Raw genomic sequence first — 12,500 nt, 5'->3', positions numbered from 1 at the left:
TGAAACAGTCATCAGAAACTCGTTATGACATTTTAAAGAAAAGAAAATTGGACAACCGAAATAAGGAAAATTGGACAACGGAAATAAAGAAAAGAAGGGTAATCCTGCAGTTTAGAATACTAAACTCAGGGGGCCGTTCAAATGAAAAAATAGAGGTTGTTTTAGACTGACCTTGATGCGCTGAGTCGAATGCAACCCTCAGCTAAGCTCTACGGCCACTCCTTGTCAATGAAACAGAGACATAATAAATAGTAAACTCAGTCGGTCACTTCCCGAGCAACTATCGGCGAGCCATTTTGATTGCTGGTGACTGACGCGTTCACCCACGTGATCAGCAGTCAAAATGGCGTGCAGGTCGGGAAGGAGTACTACTTACCGTGCATTTGAGCCAGTTTCGTGGCAAAAGGAGTGGTCTTAGAGCTTAGCTGAGGGTTGCATTCGACTCAGCGCATCATTTTTTTCATTTTAACGGCCCCTGAGTTTAGTATTCTAAACTGCAGGATTACCGAAAAGAAGAAAGAAAAGAAATGAAAAGAAATTGCTAAGAAGAATGTTTCCTCTGTTGTTGTTCCACAAAGACATGAACACATTTACGCGCGTGGACATTTCTGTGCGCGTGGACTTGCACTGAGGTATTATGAGTGCATGTGTGTGTGTGTGTGTGTGTGTGTGTGAGTGTGTGTGCACGCGCACATAAATACATGTAAACACACATCCTCATCATCATCAACATCCTCATCATCACCATTACCCTGAATTCCACTTCTTTTTTTTTTCTCAAGGCCTGACTAAGCGCGTTGGGTTACGCTGCTGGTCAGGCATCTGCTTGGCAGATGTGATGTTGCGTATATGGATTTGTCCGAACGCAGTGACGCCTCCTTGAGCTACTGAAACTGAAACAGAAACCACTATCAAGAACAAGAACAAAAGCAACACCTCAACAACTACAACTCCTGTCACAACAAACAATACAACCAGTTTGGGTCAGTCCACATCACACCACACTACACCACACCACATCACACCATACCATTCCACTACACCACACCACAACACACCACACCACACTACACCACACCACATTACACCATACCGTACCACACCACGACACAACACAAAACACCCACGCAATTGGGTTTTTGTTTGTTTGTTGTTGTTTTCATTTTGTTTGCTTGTTTGTTTGTTTGTTGTTTTCATTTTGTTTGTTTGTTTGTTGTTTTCATTTTGTTTGTTTGTTGTTGTTGTTTAGATCACGATAAATACGTACGATCCCTGGCATTGTTTATGGTGACTACTAACAGTTTTTACATTGATTTTCCGAGTGCGTGCGAGGTTACATGGACAGAGGCCTAACACACCGGCGCGCGCGCACACACAAACCACCAGTGTTTTGACTGACAGACCACCAGTGGTTTGACCGACCACCAGTGTTTTGACTGACAGACCGCCAGTGGTTTGACCGACCACCAGTGGTTTGACTGACAGACCACCAGTGGTGTAACTGACACAGACCGCCAGTGGTTTGACTGACAGACCACCAGTGGTTTGACCGACCACCAGTGTTTTGACTGACAGACCGCCAGTGGTGTAACTGACACAGACCGCCAGTGGTTTGACTGACAGACCACCAGTGGTGTAACTGACACAGACCGCCAGTGGTTTGACTGACAGACCACCAGTGGTGTAACTGACACAGACCGCCAGTGGTTTGACTGACACAGACCACCAGTGGTTTGACTGACACAGACCACCAGTGGTTTGACTGACACAGACCACCAGTGGTTTGACTGACAGACCACCAGTGGTTTGACTGACACAGACCACCAGTGGTTTGACTGACACAGACCACCAGTGGTTTGACTGACTGACACAGACCACCAGTGGTTTGACTGACTGACACAGACCACCAGTGGTTTGACTGACTGACACAGACCACCAGTGGTTTGACTGACTGACACAGACCACCAGTGGTTTGACTGACACGGACCAGTGGTTTGACTGACACAGACCACCAGTGGCGGTGACAGCTTCACGTTGTTGATCTGTACCATCGAGCTCAACATCCCATTCAGCTCAGTGATCTGCACCTTGACTGGGGAAAGTGGGTGGGTCTGTTCGGAGGCCTGGTCAATGTTCCCGAGAGATGTGTGTCAGTCAGGGAGTGCAACCAGGCGATGGGTTCTGTACGTTGGACTGCAGTTTAAGGTCACGCTTGTTTGAGAGACATGACTGGTGTGATGGAGTTATATGAAACATTATTGTTTTTTTTTTGTTTTTTTTTGTTTGTTTGTTTTGGTGCATGTGATATAGTTCAAAGAAACAAAAATCTGTTACAACCACAATGCAAGTGTTTGACTGATATACTTTCAGTGGACCCGGTGCAGTGAGTGCGTCAAGCTGTAGATATGTGTATCATGAATGAAGAAAAAAAAAAACAAAACATCAAAAAGTAGCTGTGGTTGTTGACAAGCCTGGCCGACATAATGCAGATACATTATCCACATAATTATTTTTCATAACCTTGGCACACTTCTCTTATACCGTCAGTGCGTGCGGGAAAAAAACACAACAAAAAATCAATTATGTGCAATAATAAGAAAAAAAAAAGTTATTGCGAAATGCAAGACAGACTGTTTTTTTTTTTTTATTTTAAATCAGGTGGTCAAGCTGTGCATGACAAATCATGGAGCGGGAAAAGAGATAGTTACACAACAAGCAAACAGCCGATAACTAGCGTCTTGCAGACAGTTCGGATGAAGAGTTTTACGTGAAGAAGTGGACCCGATTCGTCCTGCTGATAAAGGCCGCAGATTAATTGACAACAGCGAGAGCGTAACAAGCCAATGGAGGGATGGGTATAGTGGTTAGATGATGAAGAACATCCCCACCCCCACACCCCCACCCCACTCCCGCCCATCACATCCTCCCTCTGTGTCTGTCAGAACTGTGCCATTGAGTGCTTCAGACTGGGGTGGAACTGTATTTTACGGTTATGTGGGCGGATCTGAATGGAGGCATTATCAGTGCTATCGCGTGATGTGTGTCTTGTCTGTCAGTCGGTCCATGAGGCAATGGGTTCTGCACTTTGGACTGGAATAAGTGAGCCAGGCTTGTCTGAAGGCATAATTGGTGGAACAGAGTTCGATGACACGCCTCTTTACTGGTTATATAGCTTATGCTTGGTGAATGTGGGATGGTTCAAAGAAAGGAAACAACAAAATACAGTTATTACCGCAATGCAAAAAGGTGGTTTGATTGATGTGGATCTCTCGCAATGTCTGTCAGTGGAACTGGGACAGTCAGTGCATCAGGCTGTTCAAATGTGAGTACTGAATGGGAAAAGTGGCCAGGATTGTACATACGCATGAATGGTGCAGTGAGGATATGTTGATTAAATTATTATCATTATTGTTGTTATCCACCCCATTTTCTTTCATTTTATAAAAAAAATAAAAAAAAAAATAAAATAAAATAAAATAAATAAACACAACCAAACTTGTGGAAGCTGCATAACAGCGGGATGGTTAAAGGGAAACATGAAAAGCGTTTCTTTTTTATGTGAGGTATTTTCGACGATACTCTGTGTCTGTCTCTGTAAATGTCTCTCTCTTTGATAAATCAAGTTCTGAGCCCCACCCCTCTCTCCCCCTCTCTCTGCAACTGTTTTTGCCTGTGTGGTACATGTGTGCGTGTGTGTGTGTGTGTGTGTGTGTGTGTGTGTATCTGTGTCTGTGTCTGTGTTTGTGTCTGTATGTCTGTGAGCATGTAGGCTACATGCATGCTCCCTTGGTTGAAAATACCCATATTTGTGTATACATATCCTGCAAGCGTAGTTTCTGTATAGTCATGAATCACTGAATATATGCCTTTGTTGATGACTGTATGTATATCCCCCTACACAGCTAGTTTATCAAGAGCTCGGGGGTAAATTAACTGCTGCTTTGCTTCGGCGGTACCGAGGATGGATGGAAGGATGGATGGATGGATGGACGGGTGGGGGAAAACACTCCGCCCACTTATTTAACTCAAAGGACCATGCTGCTCAGAAGCGGTGCCACGTGTTATTCGTCAGCCTCTGTACCCTGGCAAGGCTGGAATGCGCGAGTCGAGGACGTGGTTATTAACTGGGCATTCCACCCTTCGGCTCGCTGGGTGGGTGGGCAGCTGGTCAGTTTTTGTCACCACGAGCAGCTGCCGCCTTTATTTATTACAGGCTAGGTGATTGTTGGTATTGTCCGGAGTTTATTTATGCTGTATACATTCTCACTAGGTGGAGTGACGGTGGTTGGGGGTGGTAGTAAGGTGTGACTTGAGTGTGGTTTGACTTAGGATGTTCTGGATCGGCTGTCGGTCTGTCTGTTTGTTTCTCTCTCTCTCCTCTCTCTCTCTCTCTCTCTCTCTCTCTCTCTCTCTCTCTCTCAATTATAAACTATTTTTCGTCTGGACGTTCAAAATACACTTGTCTGCGTGAAAAAAAAAAGTATGTATTCATCAAAATATTGCAGGCTGCATTTGAAATACTGCAAATCATAGTTAATATTGGCATTTTCACAAGAGTTTGTCACGTGCGAGGCAATCTAATAATGTTACAAAACTGAGAGGTTTATCATTTATTTTCTTCTCCTTCTTCTTCTTCTTCTTCTTCCGTGAAAGCACGGAGCACTCTTAGCAGTATCCGGTGGTTATATGTGTACTGTCAGGAGTATAAGAGTGATTTGAATGTTCAGCAGTATATGAAAGTGATTTAAATGTAATGTTACTTGTTGTTCTATTAGCTTACCTTTACCACTACGTTTCCATACCCTTACCCGTGCACGCATTGTGTGCAGGCTGGAATCCTCTCTGGGTCCGCGAATTCTCCCATCTCACACTGTCTGTCGCTCAATCAATCGCTCGCCTACTGTCAGTGATATGACTGCATGACTTTCCTAAGTGAACCTTCTACATAGAATTTTCCTCAACTGTTTTTCACTCACGACAAACAGTAACGAAAAGCAAATTCTTTGTCGTCAGGAAACTGGAACCAACGTGCGAAAGAAAAAAAAAAAAGTTCCTTTCTCGTCACTCACACACCCCCCAACCCCTCCCTTACTCCCCCTCCTCGTCCCCGCAATCACTGGTAGCTGCTGATGTCAGAGAGAAAGCCAACGAGAGAGTAGAGTAGTAGGAGGAGAAGGAAATGATGGAGGGTGGGTGGGGAAGGAACGGGGGGGGGGGGGGGGGGAGGGGAGAGGACAGACAGACAGGACAAAGAGAGATACACAGACAGGACAAAGAGAGATACACAGACAGACAGGATCTAGGACAAAGAGAGATAGATAGACAGGACAAACAGAGATAGACAGGCAGGACAAAGAGATACACAGACAGACAGGACAGAGAGAGAGATAGACAGACAGGACAAAGATAGACAGACAGGACAAAGAGATACACAGACAGATCAGACAAAGAGAGAGGGACAGATAGGACAAAGAGAGACAGACAAGACAAAGAGAGACAGACAGACAGGACAAAGAGAAAAGGACAGACATGAGAAAGAGAGACAGACAGGACAAAGAGAGACAGACAGACAGGACAAAGAGAGACACAGAGAGACACGACAAAGAGAGGACAGACACAGAGAGAGAGAGAGAGAGAGAGAGAGAGAGAGAGAGAGAGAGGACAAAGAGAAAAGGACAGACAGGACAAAGAGAGAGACAGACAGACAGAACAAAGATATGCACAGATAGACAGGACAAAGAGAGATACACAGACATACAGGACAAACAGGACACACAGACAGGACAAAGAGAGACAGACAGTCAGACAGACAGGACAAAGAGAGATACGCAGACAAACAGGACAAACAGGACACACAGTACAAAAAGAGATAGACAAGACAAAGAGAGAAGGACAGACAGGACAAAGAGACACAGGCATACAGGGCAGAGTTAGACAGGACGAAGAGACATAGACAGACAGGACAAAGAGAGGCAGACAGACAGGACAAAGAGAGACAGACAGACACAACAAAAAGAGAAACAGACAAACAGACGGGACAAAGAGAGATAGACAGACAGACAGGACAATGAGAGATACAGAGACAGACAGGAAAAAGAGAGATACACAGACAGAGAGATAGGACAAAGAGAGATACACAGACAGAGAGACAGGACAAAGAGAGATGAACAGCTACAATACAGATCAAGAGACGCGTTTGATGAAACACGTCTCAACTATTGTCTCCAGCTGCCTTCGGTGTCGTTGTTGTTGTTGTTATTTCTAATTCACACACACACACACACACACACACACACACACACACACACACACACACACACACACACACACACACACAGGGAGAGAGGGAGACAGAGACACACACACACACAGAGAGAGAGAGAGAGAGAGAGAGAGAGAGAGAGAGATCAGGAGAACGAGAAATAATAAACAGTGACCCATACAACATCCTAGATCTCTCTCTCTTCACGCCCACGGAAACCATGCGATACCTGCTTGACATTCCTTCAGTGCAGGCCAGAAACAAGTTAGAACAGGTCAAGACCTACTTCAAAGCATTAGAAAACCCTCAAAACCCACTGCATGACGCAGTCAAAGAACCAAAAGGCAGCCGTCTAGGACGAGGAAGATTATGGATGGGGCAAGCAGAAGACACAATCCAGCTAGTATGCCGACTACAAGTCCTGAAAGAAACAAAAGAATGGGAGAAAAACCCCGAAAACCTCAACCATCTATTCAACACAGCCATTTCACCCACTATAGGAAGACATTGTCGGGAATGGCCGGAGGGCAAAACTGATGCGGAAGTGAAGCTACTCATAGAAGAAAACAGTAAAGAAGAGGACATCATCATATACACAGATGGCTCAGTCACCAAAGACCAATCCGGTTGGGGATTCACTGCGAAACAAAATGGAAAAACAATTAGGGAAGAGAATGCTGCCTACAAAGTCACAACCTCCAGCCTAACGATGGAAGTTGAAGCTGTGACACATGCCCTCCAGTGGCTATCGTCCATCCATATGCCCGGAAACCAACATGCCATGATTCTAACCGACTCAATAAACCTCATACAGAAAATTGAAAACGGAATGGGAAGACAAGAGTGGCATAAGGCAATGCGCAACTTTCAGATTAAAAAACTTACATGGTCATACTGCCCGGGACATGCAGGTGTTAAGGGAAATGAGCGAGCTGACAGACTTGCTGGTAACGCAACAACAACGAGCGGCCTACATCTAGGAACAGGTACAAGGCCATCACACTATCGATCGCCTCAAAGAAATAAAAGCAGAGAGAGGGAGCGGCCGTAAGTCTAGCATGAAAGGTAGAGCACGATGCTTTGCAAAGTAAACAAATATCGGCATCATCTCCAAACCAACATTGCGCAAATTTCTTCAAAACGGAACAGAGTCTCTGTGGGCTTTTCCAAATACAATAGACTGAGCAACACACTAGACACCACGTTCTTGGCATCAGAGGTCTTTTCCCATCCCTCTTGCGGCCAGTCAGTCGCAGCCTCTGTGCGTGTGTGTATGTGTGTGTTTGTGTGTATATGAGGGTCTGTGTGTTTGAGTACGTTTGTGCATGCGCGAGGGTGTAAGTGTACACAAGTGTCAGGAGAGTTCTGTGCACGTGCGTATATGTGTGTGCGTGTGTGAGGGGGTGAGGGTACGGGGGGGAGGTGGTGTAGAGGATGAGGTATGTGTGTGTATGCTTGCCTACACTGTGGGAGCAACGGAATATTGGAACGTGCGGGTGTGTACATATATATATATCTTTGTATGTGTGGGAGGTTGGGAGTGGGGGAAATGGGCGTATGTGTGTGTGCTTGTACAAGTAAGTGTTCATCTGTGTGTGTGTGTGTGTGTGTGTGTGTGTGTGTGTGTGTGTGTGTGTGTGTGTGTGTGTGTGTGCCGTGGAAGCTGCGATACGTAGCCTAGAAATGAGTGTGTGGAGGAGGGGGTAGAGGAGGTGCAGGGTAATGTGTGTGTGTGTTTGTGTGTGTGTGTGTGTGTGTGTGTGTGTGTGTGTGTGTGTGTGTGTTGGGGCTCATGTACGTTTATGTGTATTTGACTGCTTTCATATCTGTGAAACTGCATGTTTGGTGCATATCTGTTATGCATATGTGGGTGTATGTGTGAATGTGTGTCTCCATGTTTTACATTTATTTGCTTATTTATCATCATTGTTGTCTTTTTTTTAAAATTTTTATTTATTTATTTACTATTATTATTATTATTATTATTATTATTATTACTAATACGACTACTACTACTACTACTACTACTACTACCATTACTACTTTTTTATATTATATTTATTTATTTATTATTTATTTATGTACGCTTATACATGACTTTTTTTTCTCAAGGCCTGACTAAACGCGTTGGGTTACGCTGCTGGTCAGGCATCTGCTTGGCAGATGTGGTGTAGCATATATGGATTTGTCCGAACGCAGTGACGCCTCCTTGAGCTACTACAACTGAAACTGAAACTCTCTGGGTTTTTTTTTCTTCCAAAGTCCACACTAACAAGCAGAAAGCCATGTCCCTTTTCCTTTTCCAAGTCTTCCACCTCAGTCCTCAGAGAGCCCCCTTTGTCTTTCTCATCTCCAGAACCACAGCATCTGTACCTCATGAGTGCCTGCCAGAAAGAAGATGGATGGGAGAACACGAAGAGACAGGCAACGAACAAGAAGACAGCATTCCTAACCAGCAAGAGAAGAGAAGGAATTCCCTGCAAAATACCGGCAGCGTAGACACACGTGGTACGAGTCTGACTGTTCCGAGTATAAGGCCCAACCTACCCTTGTAGTTTGCTGTGCTTACCACAGGTAAGCGGGCGGGGGGGTACCTAGGCGAGGTCGTATGAACGAACATAACAGCGCAAAGTTTGGCTTAGCGTTGAGTATCCATTTCTTAACTCTACGCTAATTCCACAGACTTTTTGGTGGAACATTCTTAAAGCTAAACGAACTTGATTACCCCAGGCGCTGGTCCCAATCTGGGGACACACACACACAGTTACTGCCCCTTTTCGAGATGGGTGGAAATAGTATTATAAAAGGACACCACTATAATCATCATAATATGTGAAGAAGAAGAAGAAGAAGAAGAAGAAGAAGAAGAAGAAGAAGAAGAAGGAGGAGGAGGAGGAGGAGGAGGAGGAAAAGGAGGAACAAGGGGAGGAGGAGGGGTAAGAGGAGGCAGAAATAGAGACAGAGACAGAGACAGAGACGGGGAAACAGAGAGCCACATGAAGAACAGAACAGAACAGAGAGAGGGAGAGCGAGCGTGAGATAGAAACACTGTTCACAGTACTGACAAACAGTACGATTGCGATGCATGCCAGAGTCTGTGCTCTCCCTACCTCACACCAACAACCCCCCATCGACCCTACCCCCAACCAAACCAAACCAAACAATACAACAGTACTTCCTCACCCATCCACCAAAATCAAACAAACAAACGAACAAAAAATCAACACTGAAAGAATACCACCACCCAACCACCCTCCAAAAACAAACAAACAGACAGACAACAAATCTCAAGGGACCGATACAATCATGCTAGCCAGCACACAGATGCATAATGTATATATGTCATCTGCTCTGAGGCCAAGCGGTCGTAAAACAATGAAAGCAAATGTCGTGAACACATAAATCAATAGAGCATGTAGGCTTCGCTCAGCAAACAAATAAAGGAAGCCCTTATCAACTGAATACAATTGTGTATGCAAGCCTTCACACACACACACACACACACACACACACACACACACACACACACACACACACACACACACACACACACACACACACACACACAACAGCAACAACAAAACACATCCACACACGCACGCACACACCCACACACGCACACACACACGCGCGCGCGCGCGCACACACACACACACACAAACACACACACACACGCACGCACGCACACACACACACACACACACACCCACACACACACACACACAAACACACACACACACACACACACACACACACACACACACGTGCGTACGCACGCACACACACGCGATAAGAAGAAGAAGAAGATGAAGAAGAAGTTGCTGCTGCTGATGATGATGATGGTGGCGGTGGTCGTGGTGGTCGTGAAAAAGCATGGTGAGACACAGAGAGAAAGAGAGACAGACAGACAGACAGACAGAAATAGAGACAGATAGAGAGACAGAGAATGAGACAGACAGAGACAGACATACAGAGAAATACAGAGAGAGGGGACAAGACGATAAGACAGAGCAGTGAAGGACTGTCATCACAATGGGACCAGAACGTACCTCCCGGCTCAGGTCAATCAGTACAGTATCTGTTCTTTATTTCCATTTCTTTTTGATACGGCGCGGCATCGCCTTTTCGCTCAGCAAAATTCACCCACAACCATGAAATGCATAGACGTGGAGTGATGGCCTAGAGGTAACGCGTCCGCCAAGGAAGCGAGAGAATCTGAGCGTGCTGGTTCGAATCACGGCTCAGCCACCGATATTTTCTCCCCCTCCGCTGGACCTTGAATGGTGGTGGTCTGGACGCTAGTCATTCGGATGAGACGATAAATCGAGGTCCCGTGTGCAGGCAGCATGCACTTAGCGCGCGTAAAAGAACCCACGGCAACAAAAGGGTTGTTCCTGGCAAATTCTGTAGAAAATCCACTTCGATAGGAAAAACAAATAAAACTGCACGCAGCAAAAACAACAACAACAACAAAAAACAAAAAAAAAAAGAAAAAAAGAAAAAAAAAGAGGGTGGCGTTGTAGTGTAGCGACGCGTTCTTCCTGCGGAGAGCAGCCCGGATTTTACGCAGAGAAATCTGTTGTGATAAAAAAAGAAAAAAAAAAAAAAAGATACAAATACAAATACAAAAGCTACACAGGCTGCACTACTTCCACTGGAGATTTAACCACGTTGACCTCATTCCCTGAAGATTCAGCTGTTAGGGTTAATTAATCAAAGGCTGGGTTCCACTGCTCGATAAGTCCTTTTCACAAAGGGATGGTTCGATGAGTTCATTTCTTCTTGACATGAATGTGCATCTTTCCACACCATACTGCTTCTTCGTGATGATCACGACTGTGGACAATCCTACTTCTGCCCTCTTTGTCTGTCTGTCTGTCTGTCTTTCTCAGTCTGTCTGTCTTTGTCTCTCTCTCTCTCTCTTTTGACTTGACGATATGTTTTAAACATCAATTTCTTTTGACGTGGCAATCAATATGTATACATGAATAACATTTTTTTTTATGGCTGTAACATGCTTGTATGTCCAAGCACATCCCTTCATGAGGGGCTATGTCCTAAAAATAAATAAACGAACAAACTACTCTCTCTCTCTCTCTCTCTCTCTCTCTCTCTCTCTCTCTCTCTCTCTCTCTCTCTCTCTCTCTCTCTCTGGCTTTACACAACGGTTATAGTATCGATGTAATTACATTTCTAAACGCAATGGCAGATGAACTTGTTTTAAATATCTATTCACTTCATTCTTATTTGATATTTTATTTGCCTTTTGGGTTTTGCCTTTGTTTTTTTCTCTGTCGTCTATGACATTTTCCATTCAATCTTTTTTTTTTTTCTTTTCTTTTTTCTTCTTTTTTTTTTTTTCCTCAATGACAGCCTTCATTTAAACCTTGTCACTCAGAAGATGGAGGTGGGGAGGGTGGGGAGAAAATTCTGATGGGAAATTAGGAAATTGCCTTTTTTTTCTTCCTTTTTTTCTCCCACTTTATAATACACAAGTTGTTGTTTTTTTCTCTCTTTTTTTTTGTAGCTCTAACATTTTTTTCTGTCTACAATTCTTCACGAGTGACAAATGAGATTTCAATTTCTCCAAACGTCAGGTTGTTTTTTTTCCATGTATCCTGATACTTTCCTTTTCCATTTTTTGGGTGTGTTTTATCGACAAAAAGCATCTATCACACACGCACGTGAACGCTCGCAGACACACGCTCACGCACACGCAGACAAATCACACACACTACATACGCCTGAGCATGTGCACGTAAACACACAGATACACACACACACGCGCGCGCGCCCTCTTGCACTCACACGGACATAACCAACATACGCATACGTATGTGCGTACGGATGAATGCCAGCAGTTTGATAATTATCTCAAGAGAGAGAATGAGCGGAGGGAGAGAAAGAACGGAGATGAAGGACAGCCAGCTAGCCAGACAGAGAGACACAGAGACAGAGAGATAGAGAGACAAAGAGACAGAGATAGCGAGAGACAGAGGGAAAGAGAGACAAAGAGACAGAGATAGCGAGAGACAGAGAGAAAGAGAGACAAAGCGACAGAGATAGCGAGAGACAGAGGGAAAGAGAGACAAAGAGACAGAGATAGAGAGAGACAGAGGGAAAGAGAGACAAAGAGAGATAGAAAGAGACATAGATAGAGAGAGACAGAGATAGAGAGAGAAAGAGAGACACAGAGAGACCGAAATAGAGGGAGAAAGAGAGACACAGAGAGACAGAG

The 12,500-nt window shown here is 44.6% G+C and overlaps 1 protein-coding gene across 1 annotated transcript in view; it reads right to left on the bottom strand.

The window, feature by feature from the left end:
- LOC143280907 (uncharacterized) overlaps positions 1-12,500 on the bottom strand; it is a 138,586-nt gene that overhangs the window by 91,085 nt on the left and 35,001 nt on the right. The window lies entirely within an intron of this gene.

Source organism: Babylonia areolata, chromosome 1 (assembly GCF_041734735.1).
Source record: "Babylonia areolata isolate BAREFJ2019XMU chromosome 1, ASM4173473v1, whole genome shotgun sequence".
Lineage (NCBI taxonomy): Eukaryota > Metazoa > Mollusca > Gastropoda > Neogastropoda > Buccinidae > Babylonia > Babylonia areolata.
The sequence above is the reverse complement of the archived record's forward strand: the minus strand, read 5'-3'. Positions and strand labels throughout refer to the sequence as shown.